Source organism: Papaver somniferum, unplaced genomic scaffold (assembly GCF_003573695.1).
Source record: "Papaver somniferum cultivar HN1 unplaced genomic scaffold, ASM357369v1 unplaced-scaffold_107, whole genome shotgun sequence".
Classification (NCBI taxonomy): Eukaryota; Viridiplantae; Streptophyta; class Magnoliopsida; order Ranunculales; family Papaveraceae; genus Papaver; species Papaver somniferum.
The window spans coordinates 12,063,051-12,086,645 of NW_020619603.1; the positions used below are offsets into that span (position 1 = coordinate 12,063,051).

General features: G+C 35.9%; 1 long non-coding RNA gene across 2 annotated transcripts; it reads right to left on the minus strand.

The window, feature by feature from the left end:
* Window positions 1-12,727: 12,727 nt before the first annotated feature.
* LOC113327634 lies at window positions 12,728-23,354 on the minus strand. 2 transcript variants are annotated; one of them, XR_003349097.1, is made up of 7 exons: window positions 23,243-23,354; window positions 22,528-22,598; window positions 18,726-18,840; window positions 17,184-17,344; window positions 16,424-17,107; window positions 13,366-13,463; window positions 12,728-12,758 (listed from the first exon to the last, which is right to left on the minus strand). It is a non-coding gene; the product is annotated as an uncharacterized LOC113327634 (long non-coding RNA). The 2 variants fall into 2 exon arrangements; XR_003349096.1 differs by lacking the exons at window positions 12,728-12,758; window positions 13,366-13,463 and having other exon boundaries at window positions 16,276-17,107.
* Window positions 23,355-23,595: the final 241 nt, after the last annotated feature.

The window sequence follows — 23,595 nt, forward strand, 5'->3', positions numbered from 1 at the left end:
TGATCTCTAACCACTGGTCTCTTGCAGATGGGAATGATTGAACACTCCCACGGATTTTTGGGTCAACTGAGTTGGAAACCCAGCTACCAACTAAGTCATCAGCTCGACTCCAATAGGAAAGATCAATTGGATCAGTGGGTTTCAAAATGGATCCATCAATATAACCAAGTTGTGCTTTAGCACTTAGGGCCTTTTTTATTCCTCTTTCCCAGATGCAATAGTTATTACTGGTGAGAAGAGGGGTGAAGATGATAGTGTTAGTGCTAGAGCATAGCTCGGTTGAACCAACCAAGCGTTGGTATGTCAAGTTTGGTTGTCATATTTTAGTGAACCAAAACTTATTTAAGAGTCGCTTTATTAATGTACTAAAGTCAAGTTCATATAGGTTAGCTTGAAAGTATTCGGATATGATACATTACAAGTATTGCGAAATCTTGAAGAAGTGAAGAAGTAAGGAGATACAACCACAACAACATCCTTCCACTTGAGGTTAGTGATATTTGACTTGAACTGTTTCATTCCCTAACGTATCTTTTAAGTCGTGCATATTGAAACCAAAACCGTGAAGCATGAACACTTTAGATAGACATAGTATCAAGGAATACAATACGAGGTTTATTGCTTAACCATTAAACTTTGTAGATAAGACATCGACATAATCGTTTGAATGTTATTGTGATTATGTATGGGTATGAGGTGAGGATTTCATCCTAGGAAACAATGTTTTACATGTGTCTTAAGGAAGTAAGTTCATGACTTTGTTTGTGAATAAGAAAAGGAAATCGCCAGGAGTTATTGGGATTTTTCTTCATTGCATATCTTATGAACGACCAATATGTGTGATTAATATGACCGCTCATGAATTGTTTGTGTTCTTGGTAAAACTATTCACATGAGGCATGACTTTTTTATTGGCATGACTTTTATTAGTGAAACTGATCTTAAGTAATCGCCTGATGGTATGATCGAGTTTGTATGTTTGTAAGACCGACTCTGGGTAAAAGGGAACCGATCATAGTTAGAGGTGCAAAACATCACAAAGGGGAATCGATCCTTGTATGGGGTGCAATAAGGTTTACAACAGAAAGGGGAACCGATCCTATGGACATGCGCAACACGTTTTTAGACAAAGGGGAACCGATCCTATGGACATGTGCAATACATATAAGTTAGATACCATATATATGTGGGGAACCGATCCTAGTACCTACTCAACCGAATGTTGGAAAGCTAGCGTGACTATGCATAGTACTCACATGGAGGTAGAACCGAAACTTGTTTTGGTAGAACCATTAAACCCGTGATTTGTGATTGAGTGTTCTTGATCAATCACATAGTTCTTAAAAGTCAGATGAGCCAATTCTAAACTTGTTTGGAAGTGTGGCAAATAGGTTTCAAGTGTGTAAGTATGAAAGAGGACTTAATGCGTATCTTTTATTGTTCAAAGATATTCCTTAACAGCTAGAAAGAAGAAAATCCCAGGATCGAAATTAAATAAGTTAAGAATCTTTTAGTTAAGGTTTTTAATTTTATATTTGGAAAATAAGAATTAGTAATGCGCATTTACTAGTTAAAGATTTTCCAAGGAGATTTTCGATCATTATTTTGGACAGAGCATTTCCAAGAATTATGAAAACCGAATTTGGAAATTATTATTGAATATCTTGAAATTCCTTGGTGTTCAAACTTCATTGTGTATAAATACTTGAAGTTTGCATTTCTAGCAAACTAATCCTTCGTGACAGTAAACTTCTTCTGTTGTATTGTTACTGGTGAAGCCGCCTATTCGGAGACGAGATTAACCTAATTAGGCGAAATATCTTACGGCCTCTCAGTTTAAAGTCTTCTTTGGGATTGAGAAGCTCTATTAGTACAGTTGGTGGGAAACTAGATAATTGAGGTTTATCTTTTGTTTTAGATTGATTTGATTGACTAACGGTGGTTGAACTTTGATTGCACCTAGTTTGATTATGCTTGAGAATCTTCTCTTCTGATATAAGATTCACTCAAACTAGTTGAAAGTTTCGACATGGATCTTTAGATTGTCATTAATGCTAAAGACGATCTTGTGATAATCCATTGTTAACAAACTCCGTTTTGTGCGTGATTAATCACAAGAGATTCATGTAGTTGTGTGCAGGTGTTTATTGAAGATCTAAGAAGATTTGAAGACAAAGAAGAGATAGAAGATTTCTGACTTGGGTTTATAATCCTTGGTGTGCACAATACTTGTTTCGGTAAAAAGATGATCCAACTATAATCGGTTTATCCTTGTGGTAGATTAGATTGATTAGTTGTGTAGATCGGCATCAATACAATTCTTTGTGATTAAAATTATTGATTGCAATATCTTAAGATTACTTTGGTAATTGAACATAAGATAGATCTAAGGACCTGACGAAGGAGTTTATTTGAGATAAACAGAAGAGCCTTTGTCCAACTCATATCACTTGGTTTAAGAGAATTTATACCAAACATATTTGTTGTTCCTTTACTGTTTGGAATACGTACCAAAGGAATTGTTCCAAGTACATGACTTATTCATAAGTTGGAGGCGTGGGAATACAGACGAAACTAGGTGAACTATAGATTTAGTTGCTTGGTCTCAATTATACGAAGTTGGTTTATTTTGTATAACAGCTTAATCCTGAGAGTATTCAATTATGGACAAGGTCCCGGGGTTTTTCTGCATTTGTGATTTCCTCGTTAACAAAATCTTGTCGTATCATTTACTTTATATTTCCCATTATAATTGTTTCATTATAATTAAAGTAAATTACACAAATGTTAATTCCTATTTACTTGATAAGAATCCTATTGTGTTTGGTTAAGTCCGAACCTTTTTTATCAAGTAAACATACTTCGTTGTTGTATTGTCTTGATCTCGTATCCATAGACGATCACACGAAGTGTGAACCGATTAGTTACATTGTCTCGACTCAGTCCATAGACAATCACTTTCGGAGAAAAGACTTATAGGAAGGAAAAGTTTTAGATTGAGGTATATTTGGGTACCCTCGCCTTTTCAGGTAGGATTGTCATCCGGATAAACGTAATAGGGGCTTGATAAGGATAGGCATGATTCCATATTAGGTGGATTATTGTTGGGAGGTGGAGGAGGTAGAGTTTCATCCTCAACATCCATTGTTGATGCAGTTGCAGAGAATTGAGAAAAAAAATCTAACATAGATCTGTATTACCATAAAGAAATATTGGTTGGATTTTGAATCTCATAAAACTGTAATGATATTGATTTCGTTATGTTGTATATATACTGATTATACAATTACATAGAATGAGTAAAGATCCTGATACTATAATTACATTACAAAACTAGTCATAAAACCCAAGGTGACCAAACTTGTGGTACAAAAACCCCACTCAAATGTTGGGATCCATTAAAACTCCATCGTAAACTAAATTGATATAAAAACCCCAAATTTTTAAAAATTGATACAAAAACCTCAAATTTAAATGTTGGTTTCATCAAATTTTATTTTGGTTTCATCATAAAATTTGATGAAACCAACATTTAAATTTGGAGGTTTTGTGTTAATTTTGTTTTGATGGGGTTTTTGTGTTACTTTTGTTTTGATGGGTTTTTTGTGGAAGGATGGTGACACCTCTGGGGTTATAACTCGCGGACCGATTACATTAAGAGAATTAAATTTATTCCTATAAATAAAATAAAGAAATTAAAACTAATTACATCGATATTATTCTTTATATGCATACTAATCTTGTTTCCATATTCTTCATTGCATGTATTCAATCACATATTCTTCTTTGCATGTGTTAATATTCTTTCCAAGTTTAAGAAGGGACTGATAAACTTAATACGTTACAGTTGCTACCACTAACACTACAATTGGATCTCAAGAAAATTCTTTCGTGATCCTTCAACATTAAACAGCAATTCAATTTTGTGTTCCACTAAAAACAACAATTCAATTTCGGTTCTACTAATAAACTTGGTCCAATTTATTTTCCTTCTCTTATTCGTCGATCTTTTTCAATTTCGGTTGATGTTGTTAAGTAGAAAAATACCGATCAAGCATCCCCTAGTAAAGAATAAAAGAAATGCAAGCAAATGAAGAACAATACGCTTGTTGATGAAAAGCCGCTAATCAGATGGTACCACCACCGAAAATATCCAATCAAGCATCCCCTTTTAATCAGATGGTATAATCAGCGGTGTTTTGTTATTGCATGATGATTTGCATCATATATAATCAAAACATTATTCTCTTTTGTTTGATAATGTGTTAGCTTATATAGGAGTTGTGCACTGTGGCGTGGGGTAGCACAACCCAAATAAATACCAACTTCAATTCCTTTTCTCAGCGATTCTCATGCCTGGTAAAAGAGAATAAAAAATAAATTACTTAGGTAAAAACGTATTTACTCGCCCATTTAAAGCAGGCGTTGGTAGTTTGCATGCGATATGTATCAGAAGGCAATCTATGTTGGGGTTTTACACGGAACTGCACTTCCGAAGACAGGGGATAGAAACAAAGTATAATGGAGAGCTTAAATTTGACATGTAGAGTGGGTGATAGAAACGAAGAGATGGCGGCAGAAGACTCGGGATGGTGCGACATGACATTATGTTTTGATTCCCAGGTCATATGCTTTGGAACCGTTAAAAGTTGTAAAAGTACCAAATTCAGCTTTTTTTTTATTCCATTTTTTTGTGGGCTCAAAGCAATCTCAAATTAAAAATCAAATTAATATTTTTACTCACCATACGATACGACGCGTGCCTATTTAAAAATCAATGGTGAATAATTCATGGTGACTACAAAGCTGCACTTCGACTAAAAAGCTACCGAAATTTAATTCTGCACTAAATCTATCTCTTGAAATGAAAATTAGCCAATACCACCCAAAATCCTCCCCGCAACATATGATTTGATTCATCCATCACACACAGCCCAAAATTCGCCACGTGAGACAAAATCTCAGTTACCTAGAAATTGTTAAATGACCTAAAATATAACATGCAATATACATAATTCGAATGAACTAAAATCTAAATTTCTAATCTTCCGGGACACCGCAACCGGATCTTCATTACCCACTAATTTGGAAAGTATTATCCATTGAAATTCATAACAATTCCACCAACTTATAAGCATGCTCTCTGTTAGAGCAGTGCTCGGTCGAAATCGCAAGCGTTGCTATCTCAAGCTTGTTGTCAAGTTTAGTTGCCGAAACTATAAGTCTTGATTTCTAGTCTACTTATAGCTAAATCTCGGATTAGGATAGAAAGTGTAGTTGAGCATTATACTTCACGACATTCATTGATTGAAGACGAAGAACTACTAAGGGGAGCTTGTGGAACTTAATCAACAAAAGGTATGTCGAGACTTGAACTGACCTATCAATCAAAAGTATATCTACTCTATCTCCTATTTGAGACAAAATTTGTATAGTTATATAGACTTCGATTATACACATTTGATATTTCGAACTCACTTACATATTTCTGGAAATATGTGTTAGTAAGCTTTCGCTTTAACCAAGTTCATCTTATATTATTGACGAAAGTCTAAAGATGATCATGTGAAAATCACCTAGTAACATCTGACATGATTTGTGTGAGACAGTCATTTGATGTAGACTCGGAATGTTTCATATTGATCATCCGATCACTTGAAAATTACTTTGAAGTTAATAGTTTGTATGAGACAGCTATATATTGTCGTCTTCCGAGAATATTTCAATGATTGAAATGGAGTTAAGAACACTTAACCATGATTGGACAAAGCATAGTATGTGTACTTGCATATATGTAATCCAAGTCCGGAACCATAGTATGCATACCCGTATGCGTACTGGTTGGTTTAGTGAAAGTCCGGGAACCTTGTATGCATACCGGCATGCGTACTGGCGTGAGGTTCAGTTTCGGGAATTTCTGCTGAGTTTGGAAGGTATGCCTACCCGTTCGTATACTGGCGAACCCAAACATAGACCGACCACTTAAGTAGGCGTATCCGTTTGCATAATTGAGTAGGTGATGTTCTAAAATCGGTTTGTTCATGAACTAATACATTTATATAATAAGGAATGCAATCTTTTGCAAACCGTGGCTATAATGTTCATGAATTGATTCATATGAATCAAAATCGATTTTTCGTCAATTGTATACTTCTATGAGAAAACAAACAATTGAACAACTCTAGAACTAGTTTCATTTAAGTCATTTGAACTAGTTATGGTTAAGATGAATATGGTTGATATGAAAGTGTTCATATGGCTAACTTTGGTTAACTATTGTGAGCCAACAAGGTGCACACGTTTAGGTACGGTTATTCATATCTAAATGAAGTCACTTTTCATTTGTGTGTAACAAGCTAACTTCGATCTAACGATTGAAGGATATTAGCTTGAGTCTAATCAGGTTTTCATCTAAAGGTGAATATTGAATGCTTTGTTACCAAGGTAGCATTGATTGCAAACCCTGATTTGAAGACTATATAAAGGAGAACTCTAGCAACTGGGAAACCTAATCCCTACACCTCCTGTGTGATACTAGTTACGACTAGAGTCGATTCTCCTTTAACCTTAGGTTTTTCCAAAACCCTACAGGTTAACGACATAAAGACTTAATTGAGATCGTGAAGCCAGACCCAACTATTTTCTCTATAGTTGCGTGTTCTGATCTTGCTGTTTTCTATCGTGATTGAGTACTATACTCTCTAAGATTTGCTCGAGATTTAATCTTCGATAGGCAAGATAGAAAGTAGTCACAAACATCTTCGTCTCATCGTTTGTGATTCCATAATATCTTGTTTCGCTACCATACGATTAAGATTATTGTGAGGTGATTGATATTTATAGGGTGTTCTTCGGGAATATAAGTCTGGTATATCAATTGTTTCTTAATTTTCTTACGGTTTGTATCTTTTTGAAGGGACAGCTCTGTGAATTGTTTTGAAATGGATGTTCTTAACATCGAGGCTCGGAAAAAAGTATGTGTGACCATGCAGAACGACTTATCGAAGTACGTCACCACAATGGATGTCAAGACAAAATCGTATGTTGGATTGAGTGAAAGAATTGAAGAACTTTTTACTGCACTTGGAGCTGTTTCCGCAGATTTTGGTATTGCCAGTCAGGACATTGATCCTGAGGTTCTTAAGCTCCGTGAAAATCTGGAGAAAGTTGTCCAAAACCCCGGGTGGAAAAAGGTGACACCCTGTACTCTCTACAAAGATGTAGCTGCAATTGCCAATATGTATTACTCAACTTTTGTCTGACTAGTATGTTGGGAATACATCTGAACCTTTTTGATGTTCTTTTGAAATTTATTGATAGTTTACCTTGTATGCTATTATTTGCATCATAAGTTATTGATTGATATTGGTTTGTTGCAGGTTTCTTTGGATTGGTCGGTTGTTTTATCTATCCCTCTGGAGGATAGTACTGCATCGCTTTTTCTTATGTTTGAACTGTTAAAATGTAATTAAGTTTATTTTGTCTCTATCATATTATGGTGCTTGTGAAGGTTTATGAACACCAGAATGATTAGTTCTGATATGGTACTGAACAAGGTTTTTTTATTGCACGAGTTTATTGGGCAACAGTGTTTTTATGTTGTTATTGGTGATGTTGCCTTTATTCTGCTGAGAGACCTGAGACAGGGTCTTGGGGTTTTCGCACCTTTCACTCCTTATTGTTTTTTACTTTTCTAGACTCAAATGTAGCTTCTGTGCTGATGATGGTGACCTTCTTGCAAGGAAAGGGCTAATGTTTGGAGTAACATCCTTTCCTTGGTTCCTTTTCCACAAACCTCTGCAAAGTCCTCTGGCTAAATATCCATCTCGGTGGAAGGGGTCGTTATCACCTGCTGAAAGAGGCTTTCAGATAAAAGTTTGACTACTTCGGTAGCCTTTTCCTACAAACTAAACAAACGTGTAAAATAAGAAACTCTTCAATTGCTCCTTCAAAAAGAGGATGGTCTGGAAATACATATCAAAATAACCACCATCCTTTTAAACGTTTGAATCATAAGATAGTTATTCCTTAAAACATAACTCAAATCATGTATTTGAGCTGAAAATGTACCTCGCGAAGTTCAAATGTGTAAATCATAGCATGGAAAATTGTTAAGGAAGCTAAGAATCCAGTCCAATAGATATATATACTAGATTACTGCTGCAGCAGTGGGGGACGATGAAGAAACAAACGCAAAGATACATGCTCTTGTATCCTTCTCTTATTTCCTCCCACTCCCACCAAACCCACCAGCATTCACTTCAGTCCTAGATTTTATATCTTGGCAGCACACAAAAACCAACTATTTTCACCATCAAATCAGACAACCAAGCCATCGCATGACTACTAAACTATCCCAAAACATTCATTGCAGGCACCCATAGTCAGCACCCAAGAAGCCACGCTACTTCTAAGTAAACCATCTTAATTTCTCTCGTCAATCCAAATTATTTTCACTCTTTTTTGAATTGAACTTAATTCAAAGAAGCAGATGAGACATACCACTGCTTCGTTGGTCTATGAGCATTATATACACAAATCCGTTGAACGTAAAACGTCTGTTAACGCTCATTTTTAGGGCAATTCATGAGCCAGTCACTGATGTTTCTTATGGGGCTTTTGGTCGAACACCTTCTAGACATGAAACTGGAGATGCAACTTGTTGTTTCTTTTGCATCTTCTACAGCTCTTTCCCGTGAAATGCTTTAAACTGAAAATTCGAGTAATAAACAAACCCAATAATCCTGATTAAAGAAAATGAAAAAGAAATCGGAATAAGAAGAAACATAACTCAGAAGAAAAAGAAAGATGATAACGAAGTTTGTTTTTTTTTTCTTCATTGAGAGAGATGTAGAAATCCGATCGAATCAGTGGGTTTTTTTTATGTACTCTGAACATGTAATTTGTTCGGTTTATTGGATTTGATCGAAATACATGATCAATTTCATGAATTGTATTGATTTGTTTCCGAATTTCCAGATTTTTTTTTTTCATTTTTTTGCACATTCTCTGTGACGGACAAAGTCACCATTTTTTCATCACATAGGGACTCCTCCCTTTGGTCGTCGTCCAATAAATTGGCAATGACAACTAACTCCTCTCCTCCATGAGTTCCTGATCGGCTATGAAATCGTTGAGAAACGCCGTAATCCCTGTATCTCCACCAAATTTGTTTATTTCAGAATCGTCCAGGGCTGCACACGGTTCGGTTCGGTGCGGTTATAGGTAAAACCGTTCAACTAACCGTGTTCGGTGCGGTTATCACAATTGAAACCGTAGCCGAATTGTTCAGTATTCGGTTCGGTTTTTAACCGCACCGATACTGTTCGGTTACGGTTCGGTTCGGTTCGGTTCGGTTTTCACCTATACCCTGCACCTGTATAGGTTTACTCTTTAGTCTACAGATAACCAAAGTTGAAGTTCACAAACAAGTTTGCCAAAGTCTTAATTCTAAAAGATAACCAAAGTCTGATGAAACGAAAGTTAAAAGAAAACGATGTTGCCAATAACATAAAAAGACTGCATTCATCCATTTGATCTTCATTTCTCAAGTTAACCAAAGCTAAAAGACTGCAGTCCATCCATCTCTCAAGCCAATCTCCTTAATCTTCATCCTTCCCCAAAATTTCTGCAACAAGAAAAACAAGAAGAAATAAGATAAGAGAAACTAACAGATAAGAAGAAAAACAACAAGAATGCAAAGAAGAATACAAACACTTGGCTGAATATTAATTATGATTGCTGTTGTTGTTGTTACAGCAGGTGAGAAACTAACAGATAAAAGAAGATACACTCATTCAAATTTCAGGTCAAAAGAGAAGGGATTCCATTACCATCTTCAATGTTGGAATTGTCATCAGGTATGTAGTCCCATAGGAAATCAAGAGAGATAGGTTTCTGCAACCAGCTTTGCGTACAGAGAAGTGCTTCAACTATCCTGGCAGATAGCGAGCTTCTCCATGGAGTAAGAATGCGTTTTCCAGTACTGAATGCAGATTCCGAAGCAACGGAGGACACTGGTATTGCTAAAATATCCTTTGCCATTAGTGATAGTACCTTAAACAACCACAACAGCAAATGGTTTTAGCTGACAGTAGTGGGTCTGATCATGAAATGAGACCTCCAAAGAAAAGAGCAGAAACATGGGTTTCTGAAGAAACAAGATTATTAATAAATTTGAGATCACCAAGTATGTGTACTGACAAATGGAGAAATTTATTAAAAGAGTTTAAGAAAATGAAGCATCACCAAGATTGTGGTACTATTAGCCTGCCACCATGCTAGTTTAAGAAATTTATTAAAAGAGTTGATTAAGCAAATACCATATACTTGGTACTATTAGCCTGCCACCATGCTAGAATATCAAACTCCTTGGTAGATGCTTCACAGTCATCAAGCAAATACCTTTCAAGCTCTGACTTTGGATGAGTATTGTGAACATTCATTCTTCGCTTTTTCTTCCTCGACTCAAGCATATCCTCAATGTTCTCTTCTTGCACACAAACAACCATGTCATCAACACCAGCAGCAGATGTTGAGCCAGTACCTATGACATGAGAACAATCAATAGTAAGTAATGATGATAAAACAAAAAATAAGCAATATTAGTAATGAACTAATGATGATCAACGGTAAGTAATGATGATCAACGGTAAGTAATGATGTCACCTTCCTCTGCATTGGCATTTGAATACATGTTGTTGTACTCATCATAAAGTTTTCCCATATCTTGTTTCACAGCTTTCAAAACAGTCGTAACCCTAAAATCATCTTGCTCATACAAACATTCAAGATCAAATTTCAAACCAGATTCTTTCTCTCGAGGATCAAGCAACTTAGCAAAATACATCACAGAGTTCATATCTTCATAATCCCCCCAATATGCGTTGTACTTTTTAAACATCATTTCTGCCATCTTAGAAATATGAGGATCTCGGTTTCCTATAGCTCTAAGATGAACCAACTGTTCATGTATCAATGTCAACTGCCAAAGAAATTCATGTGAAGTAACCTGAAATGAAGCTGAGAACCTAACAGTAACATCAAAGAAGATTTTCAAACACTTAACAAGACACCTAGCATATGACCAGTCTTCAGCATATGGAGCATGATGACGATGATGTTTGTTCTTTTTCTTAGTATTATTCTTTTTAGACACATCTACTTCACATTCAGATTCACTAGATGAACTATGATAATATTCTTCATTATCAATTACAACAATATCAGCATCAGTATTAGGCAAAGCTTCACATTCAGATTCTTTGAAAATATACTTATCTCGAAAGCTCCTATCTTCTCTTTCTAACCTCTTAAAGACTTTTTCATAAGGAATGGAAGCATCAAGCATCAGATATGTAGCATTCCACCTGGTCTTCACATCTAGGAAAACCATCTTCTTACAATCAATCTTCTCGAGAGCAGCACATTCCTTGAATTTGGCCAACCTAGAGGGAGAGCCGGTAACAAACTTGATAACTGATCTGATCCTTCCAATGGACTTGTGATACAACATCACAGCATCTTGACAACAAGCGCAAGAACATGCGCCAGCACACCTTACCTGGCAGAGAATGAAACAATAAAAGCACAGACAGTTCATCAAAGAATTATTTTCTAGCTAGTTCATCAAACAATATCAGAATGAAAGAATCAGTTGCAAGCACAAAGATATACAACAAGCACAAAGCAACAAGTACATTATAAAGAACTCATGGCTATGCAAGATTATATGCTATCAACCTAAAGAATTTTTTTTCATATTGAATCAATTTCAAGTGCATAATGAATAGAGCCAAGAAAAGTAATTATACCTGCATTTACTGAGATCTCACTTTTGCTCCGGTCCCAATTGATGACACTTGTTTGAAGATACTCAATTGCCACACTATTTGCACTGACATTGTCCAAAGTCACACCAAAAAGATCTTCTAGCACCCAATCCAGCAAACATTTCTCAAGCATTTTCCCAGTATCCACTCCAGTATGACCCTTGATCAAGCAAAACAGATGATCCTCTTTGAAGCTTCCAATGGATATCAATGAAGTGCACTGTCACACACATATAATTGAGTTGTTTGGAGAAGTCCATGTATCAGTTGTGAGAGAGACTTTGTTTACTTTCCTTGAAGTATTTCTTCAACTTCTCTTTCCATCTTTGTAGATGATTAAAAAGATCTCGGTAAATTGTCATCCTGCTTGGCACCTTGAATCTAGGCTCCAACTGTTCACTGTATCTTCTAAACCCTTCTCCTTCTACAATTCTAAATGGAAGTTCATCTATGATGACAACACTCAGCCAATCTTCTTCTACACATATCCTTGTCATAAACTTACAGCAAACCAGTTGTGATGACTGTCCTGGTCTTGGAGGTGGAACACATCAAATTCTTCTGACCCTTCTGCTTCTTGTGGGATTTCTGAGGGCATGGCCTAAATGTTATTCATGCTGGAAGTGCCATTTCCTCTGCTATGTGCTTGCAATTTCTTCTTACAATGATTACACTGAGCTTGTTCTTCACTGAGCCTTACAAAGTCATTCCAAAATTTTGGATCTAGTTTCCCCTTCTTCTTCGGTACAAGCTCAGGTGCAGGGTCCTGTGTAGCCGCTCTATAGCTTGGTTTCTTGATTTGTAGCATCATCAACTTGAGATGTTATTGACAGTGTCACATCAGTAGACCCAGCTGCAGGGGATGGAGAGGGATGCACTTGCATCTTGCAGCTTGATAATGAAACTGAACTTGATCCAATCATTACCCTGCCAAACAACCAAAGGTAAACAAGTTAGTTCTTACTTTAATACAAGCATTCATATTTCTTAAAACAATCAAGTTAGTTCTGAACTTGATAATGAAACTAACTTGATTACCATAATTTGAATCAATTTCAATTGAAGCTGCACCCATTGGTTCAAGGTTGGGTTTCATCCTAAAAACATATTCCTAAATCCATGAAATTACAGATCCATGGTCTTTCTCAAATTCCAACTGCACAGCTGTTGCTTTAGTCTTTTACTTGCATTCAATCACAACAGATATAAGAAATAAAATTAAAAGATACTGAAAATGCAAGATAGTTTCAATCAAAGACAGAACTACTAGTACTAATAACAATGGAGCTAGTAAAAGAAAGATCAACAAAACAAAAGCGACCCTCTGCAACTAAATGAATACAGAGACAAAAATCAAACCAGTAATCATGAACCCAACTTTGATCTCTCCTCTTAGACTCCAATGCAAAATCTTAAATATAACCCTAGCTAGATTCAACTTCTTCTCCTACTGGACAAGACTACTAACAAAAACTATAAATAAAACCTAACCAACAGCTCCTTCATCATGAGTAGATAACTAATTAGTAGTTACCTGTAATCAGACTCCTTCCTTCCCTTAACTCAAACTGAATGATAATAGCTTTCAGACTCCTTCTTGAGTTCCTCCCCTCCCCTCAACTCAACCAAAACCTAAAATAAAAAACCATGACTGTAATCAGAAAAATAAGATTTGACAAAATAAATTGATTGATAAACACAAAACAACAAGCAAACCATTTCGAAGAAAGAAACTCTAAGTCCTAACAGAAGAATAATTAAAAAAAAAACCCTAGAAATTGAAAAACAAACAAATCAATCGAAACGAGAATGAGAAATAGAACATGGGATCTATTTACTTACTAGATAGAGCCAAGGAGGTGGTGGTGCTCTTGATGGAGGTGGTTTAAAAGATCAAAGTGGTGGTTCTACTGGTGGTGGAGGCGACTGGGGTTTCAGACCAGCAAGAGCCGAGAAGAAGATAACAAGATGAAAACTTCTGAAAAAATTAGGGTTCCGAAATATATATGGTGTAGGCTTTAATCTAGACGGCTAGGATTAATCAAGATAAAAAACTAATCGACGGTCCCTATTAATCGATTTTTCGGTGCGGTTATCTTGCGGTTATGGGTAAAACCGTACACCGAACCGTAGATCTAACGGTTATTAAAATGAAAACCGTCACCGACCGTTGGATTATCGGTTCGGTGCGGTTACGGTTCGGTTATGCAGTTATCGGTGCGGTTACGGTTATCGGTTCGGTTTCTGTTCAGCCCTAGAATCGTCACTACGGTTTTAGACCAATATAGTCAATATAGGCCGTATCGGCCGATATATCGGGGATATTTCGGATATCGGCCCAGAACGATACGATAAGAAGGATATCGGGGATACGATATTCGCCCGGTAATATCGGTCGTATCGGTCGAATATTGGCCGTTTCGGTCGAATATCGGCCGTATCGGTCGATACGAAATTTTCCTACATTTCCCGATATGAGACGATATTGGTCGTTTTCTATAAAGTTTAAGGGTGATTTTGGCGAAGAAACTCTTCTAGGTGGTAGTAGAGGTGCATGTAGCTCTCGAAGCAAGTTACTAAAGTTACTCTTTTGTTTTTTTGATAAAATTGATGTTATCTATTATATCTTATCCGAAAATGTGTGGAGAAAATATTTAATATAAAATTATAATCTCTAAATCTAGAACTGATATTATACCGATATTTCAACGATAATATCCCCGAAATAAAATCGTACCAGTGTATCGGTCCCGGCCGAGATGAACCGATATCCGATATTAACCACATTGTTTTAGACAAAATGAATGAAAAACGCGAAATCTTGCACTTCAGAATAGTCGACATAGAATTGAATCTACCAGATCAAACCGTGAACATAGTTATAAGACCATTTGAACCTTGAGAGGGTATAAACTCCCAACCAAAACTAGAATCAAACTGTAATTGTCTAACAAACCATTCAGACATGAATGATTTTGATTCTTGAATAGTGCAAGCCACACATCTATGAGCTGCTATCCAGTGAGGAATATTACACGATTTTAAGAAGATTCGTTTCATAGACACGAGTTGAAGCGAAATGAAATGATTTGAAGCGAATTGTCTGACTCAAATCGTGAATCGGACGATTTTAAAAACCTTAAGAGAAAGGGCAAGTGATTTGTAAGCAAGGAAGGAGAGAGACTAAATATTGTTGAAAGCCATCACCATTGTAACTTGGGAGAAGTAATAATTAAGATCATCCTAATCATATCGGACCACTAGAACGTAGGGATGTCAATGGATGCCAACGAAACGGATATTGGCTCTGCCGCTGCCGTTGCCATTAAAATTAGCGGATATCCGATATCCATTAAGTTCCGTCGAAAATATGAAATCCAGTTCCATTACTGTTACGTTGGACTTACCGGATATCAGATACTTTTCCGATAAGTTCTGTTAACTTATCCAACTCTAATTTGGCTTCTCCAGTTTCGATCAGTAGCCGTGTCTTCTACTGAATTCACAATTTGAGCCATACCCATATCTCAAATTACTGCAAAACAAACACCAGACCTATTTGAATCATCCTGCTACTAATCAACCACAATAGCCGAACCAGATTTGATTCCAACACAAACTCATCCATCCAATTTATTGTCTTTTCTTTGCTCAATTCCTTGTTGTAAAATCAAACTGGATACAAACTCATCCCTGATTTCTTCTCAACCTCGTCATTTATTCATCAATCAATCTTTGTAACCCATATGAACATCAACAACAACAACTTTTTCTTCTTGCTTCATTCAAAACTAATATGAACAATTCAAAATATGTGTTCTCGTATCCAAAATCAAACCAAACTTTTCACTAAATCAAACTAAACTCTCCATCAAATTCTAATTTTACAAATCAATTCTGAAACCCTAAATTAAATTTCAAAATCAAAAATGAACGGAATATATAGTTTAAGAGAAACCCTAGAAAAGAGACGGGGAGATGATGTTGGTAACTAAGAATCTAGGAAGAACTAATGTCTAATGAGAAGAAGAATAAGATTCAGAGGAGATGAGGAGAAGAAGACATGAACGAGTATAGGTAGGGGTGTTTTCTTAGTTTCTCTCGTTGTGAATGAAAATATAGGTGCGCTAAAGGCTAAACGAATGAATGGGTATACACATTATTGGATATCGGAAATAAGCCCAACGGAAACACCCAATTCCACTACAGTTACGTTAAGAGGAAATTATCCGTTAGCTTATCGGTATCGGATATACGTTTACCGCTATATCGGATGGTAGCAGTATCGGATTTCGGATAATCGGTATCCATTGACAGGCCTGTTAGGACGGCATAAGACCCGTCCGATTTATCTGAATCCACCCGTACCCACTAAACCCGTTGGTTTTTAATCCGAACCCACATGTAGCGGGTTGTTGGTTATAACTATAAAAACCTGCTATAATTGGAGCTAAACACCATAAACCTACCCGCAAGTAAAAATGAGTCACCCTGAACAATTTTATGTGGAATTTTTATTCAATCAAACACCACAAAATAAAAACGAACTATCAAGACAGTCAGATGAGAGGAGATATTGTAACGCTGATCACCTGAGTCTGAAATGCAGTCGGATGAGAGGAGATATTGTAATATTGTAATGCTGATCACCTGAGTCTGAAACGCGTCGTATCAACTTCCTCACCAAGAGCAACTCGGTCTAACTCATCAATAACATCATCCCATGGACTAGGAACCCGACGTGGACGAACTGTGTATTTCTTGGAATTTTCTCCGATAGCTTCTAAAGATGCAAAGGTGTTTGCATGAGCAATTGCATCGATATCGTCGAAACAATCAGTTGACGCTTCATTGGAAATCATCTTAAGAACTGTTGTTTTTGTGTCATAACTGTATAGCACAGATTCGGCATGTAAGAATATGATTTCTCCATTATGGGTAAGTAAAATCGGCTTAAAATTCTTTTCAGGAGAACCTATTACGGCTTCGTAATCTATATCAAACTCCATGCGCCAGGTCGTCTCATTCGAGTCCCTACTTTCCACCAACGACCAAATTTCCACCCGCAACTTATCCATGTAAAAACACAAATGCCTTCCCAGTACTACAAGACCATATCTAAATTTGTTCTGACGGTCTTGCACACAAGGAGGGATAGGCAGCAGCCGAAACTCCTCACGAGCCAAGTCAAAGGCCACAACTCTGTTGTTCATCTGCCGTAGGTGATACATCAACATGACAAGTATTGTTTTCAGAATCCAGAAAACTTATTTCACCTGCGGTTTGCACAAATGTTTAGAACTAATGCAAACTAATAAGTTTGGTAGCATGAAAGACTGGTGCAGGACCTACATTGTCCATGAGCAAAATCCGAACTTAAGCTGGTTGGTCTTGAAGTGGCCATGAATGTGTTCTTAAGTTGCTCCTCGTCGTTCTCCATCTGTCGCTCATTATTAGATATAGAGAGATAGTATATGTGGTTAAAGCCTCTAAGATCCAGATAGTGTAAGAACCTGTAGAAAAAGAACCAATCAAAACAAAAACTGTCAAGAAAATTTCACGTGGTTTCCAAAAAATAAATTATCATAGATTCAAAACAGTTTTTTTGGCGTTAGAATTTCTTCTGAAATCAGTTTGGAGGGCTAATACAGTTTTGGTTTATTCAAATGTATCTCAAGCAGTTGTTCCCTCACTTCGGTTTCCGACAAATAATTTCTCATTGATTCAAAGCAAGAGATCAAAAGGAGAACTCAAACGGGTGGGTCTTGTAGTGGTCGTGAATCTAATCTTGACCAAAACCAGCTCCACAGGAAACAATTAAACACAGACCCAATCATCCTAGTAAAGCAGGAGAATTATTTATATGTATCAGCAATAGATGTGAGTAATAAATGTAATCAGAAAATATGGAACCAATACAACCAAACCCGAAGTTAGCAAGCAGGAAAATCTACGAAACCACACAAAAACATTCATGGAAGCAAGATGTTGTAGTAAATCAAAACAAGGAACGAAAAGAAAAGTGAGGTCAACAAATAGAAAACGAAACTCTATTCCTCGCACAGACGAATCTGCTAAACAAAAGATATATAAACAAATCAGAAGGAGCAGATCTGAGGAGAAACAGGAAATGCAAATTATGGAATCGCAACAAAAGAAATTGAAGAATTCAGAATTGTGATTGAAGGTAAAGCTGAAATTGAAACAGTTGAAGATGCGTAATATCCAGAATGATTAATCATCAATGAGAACGATCTGGAGATGATTAGAAAACAATGCTAGTGATCTTAGCACGAGTCTTATTGGAAAAATGCTGATGATCTCTGCATCATTCTCTAATATTCTTTAATCGTCTTATATGTAAAACGATCTCTAATAGATCCATAATTGAATATATGCAAAAAAAAAAATCAAGACCAAAACCAGTTCCACATGAAACAATTAAACACAGACCAATTCTTTCTTATATGTACAGATCTGTAATATTAGATACAAAATTGATCGGAGAATTAAATGAAATTGAAAGAATATAGGAATTGAAAAAGAACCACCTGAGATGTAGAAAACACACATTACCTCTAGATCCAAGATGAATTAATCTACAGTGATCTAGTTAAGCAGCAGAAACTAAAGAACTGAACTCCAAGGATCGAGTTCTTTAGATTTGAGATCCTCTATTTTGTTGACATTTCAGGACTAAGAAGACAGCACTCGTGCAACTCACACACACACTGACTCATATTTACACCCACTATACACCATTACGTTCCCGCAATGGTTACTAGTACATGACCTTGATGCTACTAACAAATGATGGAAGCTCAGATGAATTCCACACCCTTTTTACTAGTACATGACATTGTACAATGAAGATAGGATATATAACAGTCATACCTCTTTCTCTATTTACTAGCCTTCAAAAGTGATCCTATCTTCGCTGCTAGGTACTAGAGGTTGCGCGATCAAGAACTGCAAATATTCACGCCCCTTACTGTTGTTTCTTTTTATGCTGCAAAAAGATAAAGTATTCTCTTAAGCCCAGAGAAAGTGAATGTTACAAATACTGAAATACTGCGCATTCGGTTAAGAGTTAACCATCATGATGCTACTCATCTCTAAGCAAATCACCGCCGATAAAATGAATATTCAGATATGGGCACAAGAAAATTACAAAAGCTCATAGACATAGCTCTCTTTTAACAGAAAAGATTGTGGCGGGTTATAGAAACAAATCCCCAAGCCCAAATAATGTCACAGTGTACTAAAAAATGAAGAACTGTGGTTTTATTGGACTTGCGCAAACCTAACACTGAGTGTGGGAGACTAACAATCATTTTCTCAGAGCAATAATAGTTTATGTTGTTTTCAAAAAGTGTGCTTTGGATAATCCAAGTAAAAGAGGTTCAGATGTATCAGTAATGAGAGGGGTATAGCACGATGTATCTCAAAAAGTGCACAGGCGACACTGTGTTGTGCCAACAATCAAGAGAAAAAGAACCAAAAATGTAAATTTTCTTTCTGAAAGCAACATATGTATTGTTGAACTTTCAGAAACAAATTCTACTTTCAGAAAGATACAACTTTTTTGAATATATGGAAAACCTATTATATCGAGGTAAAATCTTTCCTGGAATGAGAAAATGAAACTAAGATTAATCAGTCATCCAGCTAGAAACCAGTTCCATTAGCTAGACTACTAATTTCAGTTCTAACAATCATTGTCATATTTGATTTTAATTCGAGTTCCAACAAATCAAGAGAAAAAGCATAAAAGTGTGATTTTCTTTCTGAAAGCAACAAATTGTACTTTCTGAAAGATATAAGTTTCTTGAATATAGAAAATCTATATATCAAGATTATAAGAAACTAAAATTACTTAGCTGCACTCAAACATATGAATAAATATGACTTAAAAATTACTTAGCAGCAGCCAAACTAAAATTACTTAGCTAGAAGCCAGTTCAATTAGATAGACCACTAATTTCAATTTGTACAATCATTCCCATATTAGATTTTAATATTAAGACCTGATTTCTAAAAAAGAACAAGAGAAAACGCATAAAAATTGTGAATTTTTTTCTGAAAGCAAGAAATCGTACTTTCAGAAAGATATAACTTTCTTAATTATATAAAACATAAAATAAGATAAAATCTTCCCTGGAACGAGAAGTTATACTAGACTAAGACCACAAAGCCACACACAAACATGTACACAAACATGTCATATATTTGAAATATGTCGTCGAAGCCTGTTTGATTAGCTAGCAACGGGTTTCAATTCATACAATCAGTGTCATATTTGATTTAGAATTTAATTCTAATAGTGGGTTTGGATGTAGAATTTTTAGGATAGAATTTATGGGTCTAGGTGATTTGGTAGAATTAGTTTTTTCTTTGTATGTTTGGTTTCCCGAGTCTTTGGAATCACGTTTCTTACGGGTTTAGTTTTCCAGGATATTCTTCATATGGATTCCGAGATTTGCTGGGGAACTTATCAAGGGATTTATGAACCCATTTTTTTTTAACTCTAAATCCCATATATATCCAATTTAAAGATTTGAGGGTAATGCCAAACGATACAAAGACTTTAATACAAGAAAACTTTATAGATCTTAGGAATTTTAATTGAGTTACCAAAAACACAAGGAATTAATATGAATCCCATTCCTGAAAACGCTAAATTCTGCAAACAAACTCACCATAAAACAATAGAGCAGTTCTTATGGAATGACCAAATTCATAATTTGTTCATTTTGCTCCCACTATGGACATAACAAACAAGAAAAACGAATGGAAAAACCAACAAATTTGTTGGTTTGTTGATTGAGGACTATCGTTAGACAAAGTCCTATGGCTAGATTGAGCTGCCAGATTAGCAGTTAAGTGTAGCAATTTAAAAAAAAAGTGTAAAGTTAACACTAGTTCTCTCTCCTAACATGTGATCGCAGTTGAACTAGCAGCGAGATTGAAGCGTTGAATGGTTCAGCGCTCAAAAAGTGACCTTTAAGCCGAATGGTTCAGCGCTCATACAAATCACAAAATCACACGGATCACAAAAAATCACAAAATTCTATCTGACAGTTGAAATTGGTTGCGCTGAATGGTTCAGCCATCAAAAAGTGACCTTTACGCTGAATGGTTCAGCGCTCACAAAAATCACAGATACCACACGGATCACAAAAATCACAAAATTTGTTCTGATGGTTGAAATTGGTTGCACTGAACCAAACAGTGGTCCCATATGATGTGGACTGCTAATCTAGCTGCTAGAATAGCACTCCCATAGGACTTAGGAGGTTGCCCTAACTGACGTGGGTTGCTAATCTAGCTACTAGTCCATAGGACTTAGTCTTAACTGCGCGTCTTATTTAAAACCGCAAAAACCAACTAAATCTGTGCGGACTTACAAAATCTGCGGGAAGATCTTTCCCAACCGCCAGCGACTCTTCAACACCCTCCCAGTACAATTTATGTTTCCCAAAAATCATTTTACTACTTCTTTATTCACTTTATCATATTTTATCTCACTTAGACATTATATTTTATATTTTAATTTTAGCCTACAAAATGTTTTTATGTTAAAAGTAAACAATTGCACCGACTTTGACTCATGCGATTTGCACCGATTCATAGGCCAGACAAGTCTCAATATGCATGGTTCATGTGATTCTATTAAAAAGATTTTTTTCAAATATTTTGACTTGCGCTAGAGCACAAGATTCGAACTCAAAAGCCATGTCTACCCAACTAAGTGCCTAACCACTGATCTGAACACTAAATAGTGTTATCCATTCTTCATTATTCACATCTACAACACTAATAACATAGACTCACTCCATTTCTGGAAAGTGCTATCACTTTTTCAATTTGGTCTATTTTAGGTAAAAATGAAAAAACAAAAGTACCTATGTTTCCAGAAATGGAAATAGTATTTAAGCTTATTAATCTATAACTCCAATATGCATATATTTACCATATATCTTTGGTTCGCGACTAGACATACGATTCGGTTCTTAAAAATGGAAAATGATTCTCGATACGATTCATGATTTAATAACTTTTCCTAACACCCTAAAACAACAAAAAGGCATCATAAATGTGAATTTCTTTTGGAACGAAACAAGTTGTAGTTTCAAAAGAGACAACACTTTTTAATATAGCAAACATATATATATGTCATTGTAGAATGTTTTCAGGAACAAGCAATTATACTACATACTATGATTACAAAGCCAAATATGTCATGTATGAATTGAAATCAGTCGTCTAGCTAGAAACATGTTCGATTAGCTAGACGACTAATTTCAATTCATACAATCATTGTCATATTCGATTTTGATTTTAGTTTTCAAAAAGTAAAGAGGAAAAAAATCAAAAAAGTGAATTTCTTTCTAATAACTACAAAGATATAGTAACTTTCTTGAATACAGAAAACCTATATACTATCAAGATAAAATCTTTCCGGGAACGAGAACTTATACTAGACTAAAATTACAAAGCCGCAGCCGACCGAACTTATACTAGACTAAAATTACAGAGCCGCATCGGAACATGTATGTATACAAATATGACATGTATGAGTTGGCTCGAAATCGAAATCTGTTCGATTAGCTAGACGAATATTTTCAGTAATCTTACAATCATTGTCATATTAGATTTCAGTTTATGTGCAATTACAGTGATTATCGAGCCTAACCTAGTATTAGCAAGTTCCTCATCTCCCCGTTCCTTTCCCTCAGCCGAGCAGGATCTGAGAAACAGTGACGTCTATTCACAACCAAAAGAACAATATTCCATCAGATGCTACTCAATGCCCAAAGTAACTACTAACGTATTTCAGGTTTTCTATGCAAACTAAAAATACAATTCTACTTCCCACTAAATATCGAAGAAGAAGATAATTTCAGAATAACAAATACAGATTTCAACTTAAGAAATAAAGTTAAACGTAATTTGAGAGAGATTTCAAATTGTAGAAAAGAAAAAAGAGAAAACCCCAAAAGAAACAAGAATCAAGCATAGATTAATTTTGCAATATTAAGAGTGACCCTGTGATTTACTAATGTGTTTCCATCCAGAGATCAAACATAAACTCAAATAAAATTCCCCCTTCCACTAGATATTAAAACACCCATAGCCCTTGAGCATAATCTTTCACCAGATGGGGAAAATTTTCAGATCTAATAAAAACTATTACCCAAAAATCAAGATTACCAAAGGGGATAACTAAAAATAGGCTTTAATCATCCCAACCCAATCAAGATCAGAAAGCCTAGAATAAGAAAAACATATCACTGCAACAACAACAACAACAAAAAAAAGTACATTCCGGAAAAATAGCTAACATACAGAAACAAAAAACGTCATCACATCAGAACCTTAATTGAAAGTACGGAGTTTGCAGTCCTTACTTGACAAAGAAACCGACATGTTCCCTTTTCAAATCTGAATAGATTTCGCTTTCTCAGGTAGATTGGAAGACAGCCGCCGTCACAGAGTCTCTCAGACCCAAACTAAACTATGTTTCTGTTCTTGGGTTGAAGATACAGATTTCCCTAATGAGAGATAGGGTCAGGACATGGGACCCGCCACAGCCACTTTTGGGCCCCACCATGTCAGAGGTGGTTTTGTAGATATTATCTTTTAAAGCAATTCTCCTTGTAGATACTAAATCACAAGGAAACGAATCATTCTTCCCGGAAAGTCCATCCATTCACAGAGACTTGCTGCTTGTTTTAATGGAGGTTCAACACAAAACTCACAC